Here is a 17,337-nt window from a genome sequence, read left to right on the forward strand (position 1 = left end):
CGTGTATTGCAAAAACTTTCATCGCAGCAGAAAATATACTAACATGCAAATACTTCAAAAACCCAGAGGAGCCAATAACACTGTCCAAGGAATCAGTCTTAAAGAACATAGATTTCAAGCCACAGTTATCTGAACAAATAGTTCTCCAGCAATCTTATATTTTAACAATATTGTAACGTTTTCAGGCATCTGGTTTCTTTCCTACTTGTGAGCAGTCACCAACCCTATTAAAGGAATGGGGAACAGAAAGAACCTGGGCAGCCAACAACAATAAGGGAGGGGTGGACAAACAGCGGCATAAAGATGGACAGTCTTGAGTTTGATTGCTTATCTAAGAACAAAGAGAGCAGAGTTCAGTGCCTGGCTCAGCCACAAAGTATTCAATACCTTCATATCAGATTCCTGCATGAGCCAGCAGGAATTTGATATGAAGGTATTGAATTATTCTGAGGGAAATAAATTAAAAAATATCCAGAAAAAATGCTTTGTTAAATTCTGTATGTATAGAAGACTATAACATACACACCTATTTTGTTCATAAGGCACATACATTTTTCCATGAGTTTGTTCTTATTTCCACTCATGCCAAAGGAAAATTCATTCAAATCTCCTATTACCTTATAAGCATCTTAATTAATGATAAAAAGAGTAAGAAGAGATGCAAGAAATTCCTCTTTCTTCACTCTGGGGATGATATTTATCAATTTCCTTTGCTTTTCTACAAAGTGTCAGTAAAATAGTGCTTGCTCTTTTGGAAAATAATTGGGGAGTGCAAGCAAAAGAGAGCAGTCAATCTGAAAAAAAGTGGGGGTTTATTTACCCATTTGGTTTTGGTTTAGATTTATCAACACAACCATCTGAACTAAAAAAAAAGTTAAGGAAAAAACTCCATATCACCAAAACACAAATATAACTAACAGTGTAGTTCATAGAATCTGATATATAACATTTTCCTGTTTTTTAGATATAATACAACAGAAAAAATAAAGTTTTGAGGCTAAAGCACAATGCAAAGGGAGAAACAAGGGTGTAAGAACATGCACAAGGCTGAGTAACTTCAGAGAAAATGTTTACCCTCTCCATTACTTCATTCCTCTCTAACAGACACAGAACAGTATGCCCTTACAATCCCAATTGCTCCCCCAGCGAACATAAAAAGTTGACAGAAAGAATGGTTGGTGTACCACTTGTGGCTCCTTCACCCTCTGCCATTGATAAATGGTGCTTCTGCCATCTGCATATATCCATATATAATCAACATCAGTTCTTCTGTTTTCCAGCGTGAAGTATGATTAGACAAGTATTGGGTTTTTTTCACAAAAAAACTGTGTTCTGGCCAGTTCTTTGTATGGGGAACTCAAAATTCTGAACAGCCCTCAGAAATCATGTGCAATGACCTCATGACCTCCAGACATTTAATCAGAGATGCAATTCAAGTGAGGTGCTGGCAAAGCACATGGATTTCTTTTGCAGGACTACTCAATGCACCTCCAGCTATCATTTTCCATCTCATCTTCCCTCCACAGTTTCCAGAACTTGGGAGAGTAGACAGAGGAGCTGGAGTGGTGTTGGAAAGAAATGGGGGTGGAATGGGGCTGAACAAAGATGCCAGGAGATCTCCATCAAGGGCCAAGTTTTCTCCCCTCCTCCCATAAATGCACAACAGCTATTTACTAAATAAAAGAGGTTGGATTTCTTGGTACCAAAATCATGCCAGCACAGATGTGCCAAGGTAGAGGATTAAAGGAAGGCTGCAACACACCCACAAGGGATTGAGTGGCTTCAGAAAGCCATGATGCAGCCCAAGAGCCCTGGGCACATAAATCTCTGTCAGGGCTGCTGTGCCTGCACACAAGTGGGGATTCCCCAAGCTCAGAATTGGGTCCGGTCCTGTTCAGTGTCATTATTGATGATCCACCCCAATATCTACTCCCTGGGCTGAATAAAATGTCCAACAGAGACCCACAGTGCATGTGGGGAGAGCACCTACCAAGACCTGAAGTGTTCCAACTCTCAGCCTGTCATTATAGAGTCTAACAAGGGCAAAAGAATTTGCAACGTAATCTTTTAGCTGGTTTTAGACCACCTTTCCCAAAAATCTAATTACTCCTTCCATAGAAGGTGTGCCACAGCAGTCTCCTTCTCCAGTCTTTTCAAAACAAATTGAAATTTCGATACCCAATCACCACAGATCTTGAGGGGTGAGGAGAATAGAAGGGAATCCACCAAGGTGCTCCTCCTGTTTTCCTTAAAGTCAGCAGCATCACTGGGAACTCGCATCGATAGCGATCCAAGCCAAGGAGAGATCAATAAATTCAGATAACGTGTCTGCAGGTAACTGAGCTTCTCACATCCCCACTCCCCTCTGCCCCCCAAAAAATGAATAGATGTAGTGAAAGCACACACAGTTCTGAGACCCCTTTTTTCCATAAGGGTCAACAGATGCTAGCTTATGGATGGTTTGCCTGCACATACTACTATTAGCTGTATATTTTACCCGTGCAAGCAGAGAGGGAAAGAGAACAAAAATTATCTATTCTAAGGAAATAAAGAGGTTTTCTCTCAGCCACATCTCAACATGATTTTCCATTTCTTCTCCTCTTACTGTTTATGAGAATTTCAGCTAAAGTCTTGACTAGAAGATGAAATTGTATAATTTCCATTTCAGTGAATGCAAAGCTTTTATTTTTACAAATCCTCATGTTTTCCCATTAGGCCTCTGTAAGGAGAAAAAAGAGTTGTGATATCATGCATATATACAATATGATGTGCATGAAGTACATCAAAAAACAAAATTAAAATCTCCAAGACAGATGTAATAAGAGTTTTGCAGTAAAAGTTATCAACATTAACATACTAGTTCTAATTTATTCTATTTCATGCATTTAGATTTATTAACTTCATGCCTTATGTTGGCTACGGAGTGTGGCTCTGCATTCCTGAGTCAGCTGACAATGAACAGTTAAGTTCCAATAAATTGGAAAGGTGAAGTAGGGTAAGCCTAACTAATGGAAGAAAATGATGCCAGTGCAAATCCAATACACCACAGTAAAGCAGCAGCAGCACAAAAATATTCCACCATATGTTTCAAGGGCTGGCTGAAACTTCATGCAGAAAGCTTTGATGTCTCCACTGTAATTGAGAATGTCAATACTTCCAGGGTAGAGAACTTGCTTCCGTCGATTAAATACTTGATTTTCAGACTCCACACAGGGAGAATGTCTGCTTCCTCAAATTCACTCCTCACCAGCCCACCTTATGTTGTTTTAGAGTATGTAAGACAGGGGATGTGCCACTGCACTTCTGTAGTTTTTGTAACAGTGTGGCTTTAGAGTGAAGGGCAAAATGGGTGTACGGCAATTTTCTAATTCAGAAGCCATCTGCACTCTCTTCCCAACAGTGCAAGTGGAAATTTGTGTAAGAATAAGATGGATTCCAAACATTTTGGCAAACTGAAAAAGGCACAACTTAAAAATTATACACAAATTAAGGCCTCATCCATGGTGAAACAACAGTATACCCTATAACAGAAGCTTGTGGGAAGAGCCACAGAAAAACAAGACCTAGAGGCACTGAAAAGAAACCAAACTCCTGGGGACAACTGGCTCCATCTCCCTGCTCAGTCCAAAGCTGCAATTTACAGTTTTTGGGGATAGCATGCCCTTTTTCAGAGGAGCAAAAAAAGGGAAGACAATGCTTGAATATCACAAAATAAATAGCTTTAATGCTTTTCTCATCTGGTACCATGTTTTCCCCTTGCAATCAAGCTGCACAGAAGAATTTGGGCAGTTAATCCACATTAAGGCACTGAAACGAAGAGCGGTCTCCTTTTGCAGAAGTTGCTAAGCACATAGGACCTCCTAAGCAAGAAAGTAGGGACTTCTTTTTTTCTCCTCCTGCCTTACCTCTACCTTTTTGGTTGTTTTTTGGGGTTTTTTTTAAGTTCAGGAGAAAGTACTTTCAAAGCAGCTCTGATCTCTGCTTTGATCTGCATCATTAAGCAGCCCCATGTCAAGATCACTTCCAAATGAAATTTGGGTGGCAGATTCACACCAGCACCACACCTAATGCTCTGTATCTTTGAATGGCCATTCTGTGCACAGACCAAAGCTGAAAGCAGTGTAAGGCAAACATCCCAGGAAATATGTACACCCTGCATAACCTGTCCTCAGTGTTGTTTTGCTGACATTGTTGCAAACCACCTGCAGCAAACCATGCAGAGCACAGGTCTCTACTTCCCTTCTGCTCCCCACTAAGCAATGGATGGGATGTGTCCTAATTCTGCAGCTCCATGACAGATGGGAAAAGTCTGAATTAAAGTGAACTCTGTGAAGATCTGTGTCTAATGTTTGTGATATTAAAGACAAAAAGCCCACTCCTTGCATATGTTAACATAGTTCTACTTTGCACAGTTAAAAATAGAGTTAGTCTGACTTGAGGGATCTGAACTTGGTCATACTGTGCACACACACTAATTTCTTTTTTTTTTTTTGTCAAATTAAAAAGTTTTCTATCTGTGCTACTATATTTCTGTTGTAAAAGATCAAGAGACAGCTACACTCTGAGGATTAAAAGTAAAACTGTCTTGAGGCAGAAAATCAGTTAATGTTATCAAGACAGTCCAACTTTATTCAGAAGCCCCTGAGGCACTACAAAAAAGAGTGTCCCCCCTGAAGTCCTTACTACATAAACAGATGTCCAAGAAAATTGTGAGAATTGAGCCAGGAGAAGGAGAAAAACAAAGGAGGAAAAAGACACAGCCATAACCTCCTCATCCTTCAGGAGGAGAGCCCAGAATATCTCAGTCCTGCCTCATGAACCATGGCATATAAAAGTAATCTGCACACCCCTCCTCTCTATACCGAATTTTCCCTCTTCTTCTGCCCCCATCCCACTCTCTTGCAATAAAAATTAAAGCGCTATGCTAGATTCACATCATAGTGGCAAATGTTGAAACAAGAAAATCAGTGACTTCCTGGTAAAGTTACAAACCCATCTTCTCCTTTGCTTCAGTTTGCAGAGCTTGGGGCAGAGGCATCTGATTCACTTTATAGAATCTGATGTACTGAGCACCATTCCTATGCCCTGGGGCAGCACCAAGCAGTTCTGTACCTGTCTTGGTGAGGTTGCAGTCCATAGCACACTCCAAGATAAATTTTACACAAATCAAAACCAATATTTTAATAGACACCTAATGATGGCTTTGCTTGTTTGTTTTTTTTTTTTACTTCACATCATGAAAATGGATTAGGAAGGAAAGGTAATAACCTGGATAACTACATCTGTTGAAATCTTCTGCAAGATTTAGGTCACAAGAAAAAAACCATCTTTTTTTTCTCTGCCATGAATAACACTTTGGAAACGTGAAAAAAAATTATAGATGCCAATCTAGCAAAACTTCTCACACATTGCCACGGCTTAGCTTCAGCCAGCAACCGAGCACCACATAGTCTTTCATTCATTCTCCTCCAGTTGGGATGGGCAAAAAATTGGAAGAGTAAAGGTAAGGAAGCTTGTAGGCAAAGACCATTTAATAGGGTAAAGCAAAAGCTGGGCACTCAAGCAAAGCAAAGCAAGGAATTCATTCACTGCTTCCTGTGGATAGGCAGGAGTTCAGCCATTCCCAGGAAAGCAGGGCTCCATCAGCCATGACTTTGGAACACAAGTACTAAAATTTTGAGTTTCACCTTCTTATACAGTTTTACGTGCAGAACATGACTCGACACAGTGTGGGACTTCCCTGTGGTCACTTGGGTCAGCTGTCCTGGCTGTGTCCCCTGCCAGCTCCTCGTGCACCCCCAGCCCGCTCAATGGTGGGGTGGTGTGAGGAGCAGGAAAGCCCTTGGCTCTGTAAGCACTGCTGGGCAGCAGCTAAACCAGCCCTGTGTCACCAACACTGCTTCCAGCACAAACCCCAGACATAGCCCCATATTAGTCACTGTAAAATTCTAACCCAGTCAGAGCCAGCACTCATAAGAACAATTTCAGTGGTACCAAGTGTATCACCCAATTTGACTACACAAGGACTTAGGACTTCCACAATCTGGTTTTTGCTTTTCAAATAAAGACTGCCAGGGCATCAAAGGCAAAGATGCCCTAGATAGAAAAAAATCCCAAATCACAATTTACACATTTCCCCACCTGTTAAAACACTCTATTATGTTAAGATATTGCCATTTTCCTACCATTATTTAACCTTGGAATATTTGATAGGTAGCCTCTAAAAACTCATGTTCTTACAATATTTCATCTTGCTGGTTTCATTAAGATAGGATTATAATTCCAGATCTCATAGCTGCAACTAAAGCAGAAAGACTCTATATATGCACAACTCCCCCTAAATACTACTGATATTTTGATTTATATTTTCAGTATTTCACATAAATTTTAATGGCATAAAATTGAATATTTTTATTGAACAGTAATTTTGTTCATAGGTTGAAGCAATTTAGAGAGGAAACTGGATGGAGATTGTTAAGAAAACTAATGGCTATTGAAGTTTTTGCATGTATATATACATGCACATATGTATGTATATTTTACCCTGTGGTGAAATTTGACATTGATTTTGACATTCATTTATTTCTTGCTAATTTTTGCAACAGACTGCTTCATATAGTGCCAACATAATTCCAGATGCTAAAACAGCCTAAACTCTGGAAAGTAAAAAAAGTACTAGGTGTACTTCATATTAGAGAGCTCATATAATACATATCAATGAAGTATACCTAAATTTATATCATGTTTACATTCAAGCTTATGTCACATTTAGTTGAAAATTTCTATTTCTTTTCTAATGTCATACATTAACAGCTAATAAGGGCCTGAACACTCCTTACTTGACATTAGGCATAACAGTATTTCTTATGAGCTCACCCACAGAGAAACTTCATACAATGGCTTTGGAGAAGGGAGTGCACTTCCTTCAGCTCTGCATGCACTGGTGAGCACCCTATCAGAAGGCAGATGAATCAGAGGCTGCTCCTGACAGTTTTTTACCTTGGTAATGATGTATTTAAAACCAGATCTGGACCATTAATGCATTTCACATTGAACGAAGAAATACTCTGTAGAGAAGGACTTTCAAGTAATGTCTCATTTAAGTTGCAAACTGAACAACAAAGTAGACAGGAGAGTTGCTGGCTGGAGATCTTGACTTCTCTGCAGTACCTTTTTATGCTTTAGCTCTGCAGAAATTAAAGGACTGATAAAAGAGCTACTGGATGAACTGCACTTTTTATATAAGCAGGTGTAAGCCTTGATGACAATAAGGATCCCTTCTGGTTTGAAATCTTTGGAACCAATAACAACGGAAGGAGACATGGTTTCACAGAGGGTACCACTAAAACAGTAATTTTTTCTTTCACCATTGTACAAAACAATCACCAAACAAAATTGCCTTAGCATAAAACTTGATTTGAACAGCTCTTTCAGCAATGTAATACATAATACCCAGAAGAATTCTCCTAAAAACAGCAAGCAGATTTTTATCAGCTAAGTTATAAACAAATGTGGATGCAGCAAGATGCAATCCACCAGTTTGCTCAAAATGTGATTTTACTTTATTTGTTCAGTGTTCAAAAATGTTCTGTCAATATTTTTTCATTTCATGCCTCTCACTATAAATATGGAGACCAAGAAAGGAAGGGAGACTTGAGAGCCTGGAGAATAATACATAGCCATACTTAGTTACCCACAGCTACTGCCACCATTTGCCCAGGAATTTCTGCAGAGAAGTTTTAGGATTGATAGGCATGGAGAATGACTAAAAATAAGAGGGGCAGGAGCAGGGCTCTATGAAGGACAAGGGCTGGTAGCTCTCAGATTAGTTATTTAGTTTTAGATTAGCTGCACATCTCTGTGCAGCTTCTCCAGACACCCAGATTGCACAACACAACAGGCAATAAACCCAAATTAACCCCAAAGGTGGCATGGGAAGGAGAGCCTCCCTGTCTCCCACAGGTTTATCAACTACAAGCTCCTAAGTGGCAGAAAAAAGCCATCACAAGAGACCAGCAGGCTGAAGGTGCTGGTCCAGTAATCAGCTTGTCTTGTATTAATTACCAATACCAAAATCCTGCCCAGAGAACTTGGACACGTGCATCCTGCTCCTGGGGGCCAGGCAGCTGAACAGGCTACTCAGTCTCACACTCTCCTACACATTTCACTACAAGCAGTTAGGTGCAGGAGTACAAACAACTGAAATCAATTCTGTTTTAGAATAAAATCATCTTCCCCTTTTATGATATCTCCAAAATTTGCTACATCACTGACACCGTAGGGAAACAGTTTCTTAGAGTCCAAAGAGCAAAACATGTCTTGGAGACCCTGAATTCTGTTTGGAACTAGAATCTACAGCAAAAGTCTGAAAGAAAGGCTTGGAAATGATGCAGGGAAGACTTTCTATAGTGTATATTTTAATGTGGGAATAACTGACATTACAAAAAACCCCAAAACAGCTCATTCTCAAAAAAAATACCAAGGAGTTTAGGAAACTAAAGCATTGAAATAAATTCTTGATGACTTGCAAGGGACATTCTGCTCTGTATCTCTCAGCAATTAGTTTTCCAAGCCAGAGAAGAATGCAGACTAGGAACTCCAGATAACCTTGTTTATATACTCTGCAATAAAATCTGCCTATTACAGCTCAAAACAGAAGGGCATATTAACACAACAGTAGTCAAATCTGGTTTTCATTATGCTCTTCTACTCTTTCTGCTTCTATGTTTAAAACTCTTTCTCATCTTATTCCTCACAGCTAATATTACACTTACTGTCTCCTGTTTATTGCTTTGTCCTTTTTATTTTATGAACAATTTGGTTTAAAGTCCTTATTAGAAGTGTTTTCCATTTGTTAAGGGACAGAGAAGCTTTTTTCTAAATTGCTTCCATAATTTATATCTGAACTATTGTCAAATCTGTAAAGAAACAGATTGATTTTTCTTTCACAGTTTTCAAGCCATCAACATGGAGAATATATCAGAGCTGGATTTTCCACCACTTAAAAATCTTTATAATGTCTGATACTTTTTAATTATAAACGTTTTTGTAAAATTTCAAAATTCCTTATGAATATGAAGGAATATAGTGGGTGGGTGTTGGATAACAACTCCAAAACTATGTCTTGATACACTAAAATGTTTCACTTTAATACACTGTTTTACATTCATTTTCACACACTCAATATAAACAACTCACATATCCTCATTTCTGTTACTTACACTGCTTCCAGAATAGAGAGTAATAAAACAGTATATAAAAACCATTTACATTTTTTACAAAACTAATTTCTGAAAGTGGAACTGCTATCATAGGTAATTGTTAGCAAAAAGTAACTTGGAAGATGTGAAAGCAGAAACACAGACCATTTATGCCTACTAGAAAGACACATGTAGCTTCAACAAAATCTGAGGGCCACCATTAAAATTAGCAATGCATCCCACTGCAAAAACAAAACAAATCACCAAATATGGAATTCCTACTTCATAAACAATATTTTAACATAACCCTGAATAACAAACATGAGACTATTTGACAATATAAATCCCTTAGCTAATCAGGCCCCATGTGAAATACTATTTTTTAAAATCTCTAACCATCATATTCAGGACTAGACAACAGAAAACAAGAAACGAGTACATGAGACCAAAAGAAGTGAATAGCTCACAGATGGACAAAGACAGCCTGCAGCCAAGGACCTGGAAAACATGGGCAGAAGTCTCTGTTCTCCCACAGACTTTGCATGACTCTGGCCAGTCACTCCAATACAGCCTTGCAGTGCAGCTGACACAATCTGTCAGGGGTGAGGTTTCCCAACACATTCTCTGCTGAAATAGGGGACATTGTGACCTTCCTCAGCAGCAACCACTTGGGGCACATTTTTGTTCAATTTCTTCTCCAGCACAGAGGCTCATCCGAGCACTGTTAAGGTGGGCAAGGAAAAATCCCTGCTGAAAACTGCTCAAAGCTTTATTGCAGAGTTAATTGTCCCCCGATTTAGGGGCCTTTGGCACGGGAGTCATCAGGCAGTGCTGGCACAAGGGAAATGGTGACAGTACTCAGCTAAGGCACATGAACTCATCCTCCTTTTCACAGGCACAGTGGAACTACCACAATGCACCCTCAGGGCTTGCATCCGTCTCCTCCTTTGGAGATTTTCATCCTCTAATGTCCTCTTCTCCAGCCACTGTCACCTCACATCTTTCACCTCAGCTGCTCACATGGCAGCAAGATGCCGTGATGAAGAAGAGTCAGATTATTGTAGAAAATGAAATAGCATTTGGTTCCTCTGTTCATTTTGCTCAGAATGCATCACTGAATTCCTCACAGGCAGCCTGGTTGAGGGGTGACAACAGTAACTATTAATGGTGGCTTGGGAGGGGACATCAAGGCTGGGTGCACCACAAGTTTTACTTCTTCAAGCCAGTTTATCGCCAATCTTGGAATAAGAAAAATAGAAGGAATAAAACCATAAATAAGAGACCCATAAAAAGAAGGTAGTAGCACCTCCAATTTTTTGAGATGTTATAAGGATAAATACATTAAGGATTATGAGATATTCAAAAGCTATAGAAATAGGGGAGATAGAGGTAGCTAAGATAGATTAACTGCTATAAAAATGCAGAGAGACTTTTAAAAGAAACATCCAGCTATGTAGAGAGCACATTAGTTTTGTAGTTACCATCTGTGAACAAGGAAAGTATTTAAATCAGGTTTTTTCGCACTTGAGCTGGGCAAATAATGTGAAATAGTTTCTTGTAAACCATAATCCAAATGTAATATTTTCCTGATTCCCTCCCTGTTTTGTTGACCCATTTTACATATACACTATAACACAAGTATATGTTTCTTTGTCTGAACAGTCAAATGTATGGAAGGAACATGCATTTCCCAAGATTTTGATAACTCCTCTGTGGGTTTGGGAGTGGAAAAAAATACCACCTGACATAGGACATCCATCCCAGGGAGCAAATAGCAAGTAGGGTGTAGGAAATAACTAACATAATAGTTATTAGATAGCTGCATGCACCCAGACAGACAGGCAGCCAAAACACGTTCTGTCTAAACTATTCTCATGATAATTTTTTAGCAACAAAGGCTTCTGTTCATGAGAGTTTCTACACAGATAATTCATTATCTGGATAAAAGGACCATATTCATCGAGTTGCTTGCTTCAAATAGATTTTCTCCAGCTCAGAGACAATAGCACCAACAATACTGTGAGACTATAAAGACACAGTAAAATGCTATAAAACCAAGCCTTGATTTGCTTGTGTTGCTGCTGTGCTGTTCATATGGCTTAAGCAGCTCTGTGACAGGGTATCTTGTGGGAAATAGGAAACAGTTAAGGTGAAAGGAGATACAAATCCTGCTCACTTAAATGACTTGGGTATTTTTACAGGGGTTGCTCAATTGGAAAGCATCCCTAATCCATGGAAGGGAATTCTCAGAGGGTTTCTCTTTTTGAGGTAAAATAGAGGTGAAATAACAAAAATGAGAAATCATCACTTCATAGGTAAGAGTAAAAATCATATAATATTTTGTTTTGGCAATGGGCTAAATATGTTTAAATTCCAGGAAACCTTTCTGTTTGATGCTTCTATTTTCACAGATTAACACACAATTGCAAAAATCCCCAGAGCTTCATTACTGCTCTCTGGATATCTTAAGCCACCATTTTAACAATAGAAAATATCATCCCCCTGGGAAAGAACAATATATAGAAATAAAAAGGGTCTCTGCCTCATTAAATTCCTTGTGAGGGGCCCTACAACAAGTGCCATTCTCTGACTCAATGACCAGACCAATATCTTTCAAAAAATTTGGTTTATGGTTTATGTTTGTTGGTTGTGGGTTTTTTTGCTTGAATTATGAACAAGGTTACTCAATACAAACACAGATTGCTCAGGTGGATGAGCTAAACATAAAGTGGTTTTAAACATTCACATCATCATTCTTCCCCTCTCCCCACACAGCTTCATTAGATTGGCCAGGCTTGGTTGGTAAGTGCTTCCTTGTAATTCCCATTTTGTCAGCACTACAGTATCACTGCAGCATCTGCCACAGAGACAAAAAAATGAGTGGGAAGGAGTAGTCAAATAAAGTTCTTAAAGACTGTAAATCACCATAGTATGGGGAATATGGTAAGAGCAACCATTAAAAACATATCAATCAGTGGGAGCAGTTTTTTTAAGAGAGAGGATCATGAAAAGAAAACAAAAATTGATTATGTTGAAGGTCTTGAGCACTCTACAGACAAATACCTCTAAAAATGGACCTGAAGCACTGTGTGAGGTGGCCCAGAGGTCTAGCCCAGCACGAATTTCTTCAGACACTGCTCATAATTGGGCTTTTTCTTTTCACTGTAAAGGAAAGATGTCGATTTCCCAATTCTATTCAGAACCTTGTCTCTCATCACAAAAGAAAGCATGTATTATATTATGCACTTGGTGAACTGGACCATCCTGAGGGCCCTTATGTGCCTGCCAGACAGATGGTCCATCCCTCAGCTGTTTGAATATGAAAACTCAAAGAGCTCCTAAAAACACCAGGGAAATAAAGAAACAGTCAAGAGGAAGTGAGAGGGCAGAAAAGATCAAAAGGGCTGAGCAGCAGACAGTTTCAAGGTATTTTCTTTATCAACAAATCCATACGTGCTGGAGGGGGAGCCCTGCACCACTCAGCTCTTGTTGTGTAACTGAGGATGCCTCTTATTCTTGTACTTTGCAGTACAACTTGACAGCACAAGGAGAAACAGAAACTATGTGATGTTGAGGAAATTCATAAGTCCCAAGCAAGACAAGAGCTATATATTATATTATATATTATAAAATTATATATAAATAATAAAATTTTAAAATTATATATAAATAATATAAAACAATACAATATAATAACTATATAATCATATAAATGTATATAATATGTATAATTATATTATATATAACTCTATATATTTATATAATTATATATTTATTATATTTTATTTATATATATATTATATATACAATTTGTGTAGGTCACCATAAATGTGAATAGTCTTCAACAGCAAAAGCTTTCCCAGTGTTTTTGGAAGACATCCTTTCCAAGGTTTTTAGTCTTACTGTAATAACCCTTTCTTTTTTTTCAGTATCCTAGCACAGGTTTATGTCTAATATTACTTGCAGCTCTTCTGAAATCTGGGTGTCAATTCTCTTCAATAGGAGGGATTTTCAGCTCATCTCAGCAGGTATGTAGAAACTCTAACTTGAAAAAATATAGAGCCTATGTTTAAAGCAGAAAATGACAGTTTTAATATTTTAAGGACTATATTTACACCCACTGAAAAGCTTACAGTTCAGGAAAAAAGCTGGTAACCTGAAATGCCGTTGACAGAGAGGAACATTTTTTTGAGATTTGTTTGAGATTAGTTTGTATTTGTTCCAATTTTTAGAGCAAGCAATTAGCATTTCATTGGATAAATGGAACCTCCCAGGCCAGGGCTGTTCCTCAGGACAATGGTATCCCAAAGAGAAGCAAAAAGCCCCCGCTATTTTCCCTGAAGATGCTTCAGGGAACATTCCCTGATTCCAAAGCAAAACCCTTTATCTCTTCAGAACTGGAGAGCAGCAGCCTGCAGCTGATTCCTGCTGAGTCTGCCCATAGCTTCCTGGGCACCCCTTCACATGCTGCCTTCAGTCTTCATTAGACCCCAGAGACTTTAAAAACCATGTCACTGCTGGATTGGGTTTTCTTTTTTAATTGTTGAGACTGATAGTGGAACACAAATCACCCAAATGGGCTTTACCAGAGCTGCTCTGCTACAGTCAGCATAATGTACATAAATATCCACCACTCCTTGTTTTTCTATTTGTCTGGAATATCTGATGTATTATCACACAAATAATCAAAAGATCCCTGAAGATCTGCATATCTTCTCCCTGGTATAATCAATCCTTGCATAAAGATAGCAAGCATCTGAAAGCGACAGCAATACTTGCAGCCTGTGAAGCTGAACAGTAGATTCCATCCTCCTGATGGAATTGTACAGAATATTGTAGGCAAAAGTTTTCTTCTTCCTTTCACATTTTACTGTAAAGGTATATACAAACATTGTTTGTATATACTATGGAAAAAAGATTACGAAAGTGGTATAAAGTACAAGGATTTTGAGCAGGGAGAAAGCTTTTGCATGCTGAAAAATCTCTACAGAGATCTAGACAGTTAGCAAAAAGTGAAAACACAAGGCACAAGATTTGGCTAATGTGGTTTTGGAAGTGTCTGATCAAAGACATGGGAGTAAAAATGAATGCACTCTGAGAAATCATACAGCAACAAACTATATTAGTCAATTCGGTTACATGACAGTGATAATTGATGTAAAATAAGCAGATACATTAATGACAGTCACAGGGGAACAGAAACTGAATTTATAAATAGATTTAGTCTGTTAAATAAACAAAGGGAAACAATCAGCAATGATTACAAACAGCTTATTTAAGCAGTCTTTAATATTCTCAATGGCTTGGAGATGACAAGCCTTTTTAAAAGAGATAAAAATCAGCCTCTCCATTTGGGGAATAGTTAAGAACCATAGATAATACCCTGAGGTTTGGGTCCCATAGTAGTAAAATGAAATTTCTCAATAATGTTAATTTTCCCCTCTAAGTATTAGTTAACATTCACCTTCCAGTAAAAGCAACAGCCATTGACCCCAATAGGGGATTTTTCTTTTGCTCCTCCAGTAGGTCTTCTGGTGAGGGTAATATTCCATTTCTGCTGTAATTTCTGAAGTTGTGAGCTTAAGCTTCTAGGCAAAGATTTGCCATAACACACAACCTGCTAGAGGTGAAGTATTGTAAGCCGAGACTCTGAATGATGCAGTGAAGGAATTATGCTCTCACTTGCTGTTCATACTCAAAAATGTTTCCTCTGTTCTCTCATGCATTTACCTGTCTCTGCCACCTAGGGCAAAGTTAGATCAGATGGGGCTATCACAGATAAACATCAATACAAATGGGCTCAGCTCACCAGCAGGGAAGAGAGTGCCTCAAACACACCACCAAGCTTCAGGTAGCAGAGCACGTGGCATCCCATCTCTCAGCCTGACCTGTCTCCATGTCTCAGTCCTTCTACATCCTGTTTCCTGTTGATTGCTCCTGATGCATTCAGTTTACACACAAGAATAACTTGTGGAAGTGCAGTCCAGCTCAATTCTAGATAATGCAGTAGGGAAAAGAAGTGCAAAAAAACGCCTCAAAATTCTGACAAACGAGGGAAAAAAACTCCTAGAGAATAAGTTGGAAGTGTTGTGGTGTGTAGTTATTGCTTTAACCCCCTACCCTGAAATCAGCTGTCAGAGGTGGAGGCAGAGGATCTATGTCCATTTAGCCTGCCTCCCAGTATGACCAGGCTTCCACCTCTGAACAACTTAAGCAACTCTCTCCAAGCATAATTCTAGCTCTGGAAAAGCCAGCCAACAGAAAATGTGCATTTCTTGCAGCTCCTATGGGGATTTATTCAAAAAACTTCAGTGTGAGCTAACTAGTTGGAAAGAGCAGGGGAGAAAGTGGAAGTGTCCCATGACTGCTGCTTGGGCTCCAGGGCTGAGGAACATAGCAGAACATCAGGCTTACTTCAAAATGCTTTACTTTCCAACCTTCCATAAAATTCCTGTTACAACATTGTCATACCCAATTATTAAAAACATTTCTTCTATTTTTGCACAGTTTCAGCACACTAATCCTTTCCTACAAGTGATATCCTACCCTTGAACACACTGAGAAGGACTCTTTTCCAAGAAGCCAGATTTTCTTAGAGTGAATTAAGATGAGATAAAAGCTGATGCATACTGTGTTTGACCAGCAGAGAAGAACCATTCCTGAGTGAACCAGCATCCCATAGCAACCCTCACAAAAAACTATCTAGGCAAGCTGACTGTGATAATGCCAGAAAGCAGTCACAAGTGCCAGTACCTGGCAAGAGGAGACAAAAAAAAAAAAAAAAACCAGCACTGAAGGCAGAACAGCTGAAGGGGGAAATTTTCTATTAGCCCAAACCAGAAATATCATAATTGTTTCAATGCTCCCTGTACATTCAAATGGGTTGTGGGATTCATAATATCTGAACCTGAGAGAAGCAGAGAAGAGAATGATCAAAACAATTCTTATCTCATTTGCTGTGCCTGTGTATTGCCACAGCAGAATGCAATATGGAGATTATTTACCCAAAGTGATGGTGTTTTGTTTCCTTGGCCTGTCAGGGCCAAGCGCGTCCAGACTGTCAGGCAGGGGACAGTCACAAGGCTTTGTTTGAGTTGAGTGCTTGTGTAGTTTCAGTTTAGATGTAGTGTAATATAGTGTAATACAGTATATAATAATATAGTATATTTAAGTAATTAATTAGCCTTCTGATATCATGGAGTCAGATGCATCATTTCCCCCTGCCATGGGGGGGGTCGCCTTGAATCCAATAATGTGCCACTCTTGCTCTGCCTGGAAGTTCAAATACTCAGTTTGAACAAGAGGAGCACAGGCCCTGAAAACAAGCAAGAAAACTTTGGCAGCCTTCCTCATTAATTCTACCTTTCCCCTTTGTCTGCACAAGGCCTTTGGAGAGCTGAGCCCCAGGGTCACTACCAGACCACCACCCCACATCCCCTCACTTCAGGGTGTGCTTACTCTTTCCACTCTGCCTCCCACTTCAGAGTCCACAGGGACACCACAAGGACTGAAACTGAAAGTTCAGGGAGAAACATGACAGAGAAAAAGCAGGGAGGGAAAGCAACAAAGAAAAAGAGAGCACTGACAAAGCTCAGAAAAGACCCTGACTAAAAGCAGTAGCAGCTAGATTCGGAAATTCCAAAAAAAAACCCAGGCAAAAGGGTCACTCTACCTGGTACTGCAAAAATGACATATTTATTTCCTGCTACTGAGGAACGAGTTTAATGAGCACTCCAGAAGTGTTTCCTGTCACCCCTAAGTTTTTTGCTCATTCCTCCACACAGTGATGAGCTTGGTACATCCTCTTCCACTCTCCCCCTGCTCTCCAGCCCAGTGGTGCACAGTCACCCTCTCACTGTCCTGCATGCCACAGGCCCCACTCCTTAGCAGAGATTGCAGGTGTGTGCTGAGAGATTCTGGGTCCTTTCCTCAGTGTGGGTTCGCCTCCACCCCACTCCCCTGCCTTTTAGCAGAATACACAGAATTACACTCACTCCTAACTGCCTGCTATTCAGACCACCTGAAAGGGTCAATTACCCAGTTTAAAGGCACTGTGGTGAGCCAGAGCAAGAGAGCAGAGAAGGATTGGTGCAAAATATTACCATGTGACAAGCCTAGAAAGTTCAGATGCTAGAGG

At 39.4% G+C, this 17,337-nt stretch overlaps 1 long non-coding RNA gene across 2 annotated transcripts in view; it reads right to left on the reverse strand.

The window, feature by feature from the left end:
* LOC102071417 (uncharacterized) overlaps positions 1 to 17,337 on the reverse strand; it is a 61,392-nt gene that overhangs the window by 11,877 nt on the left and 32,178 nt on the right. The gene's annotated exons all lie outside the window — the stretch shown is intronic.

The sequence above is a fragment of the Zonotrichia albicollis genome, chromosome 2, assembly GCF_047830755.1.
Source record: "Zonotrichia albicollis isolate bZonAlb1 chromosome 2, bZonAlb1.hap1, whole genome shotgun sequence".
NCBI classification, from domain to species: domain Eukaryota; kingdom Metazoa; phylum Chordata; class Aves; order Passeriformes; family Passerellidae; genus Zonotrichia; species Zonotrichia albicollis.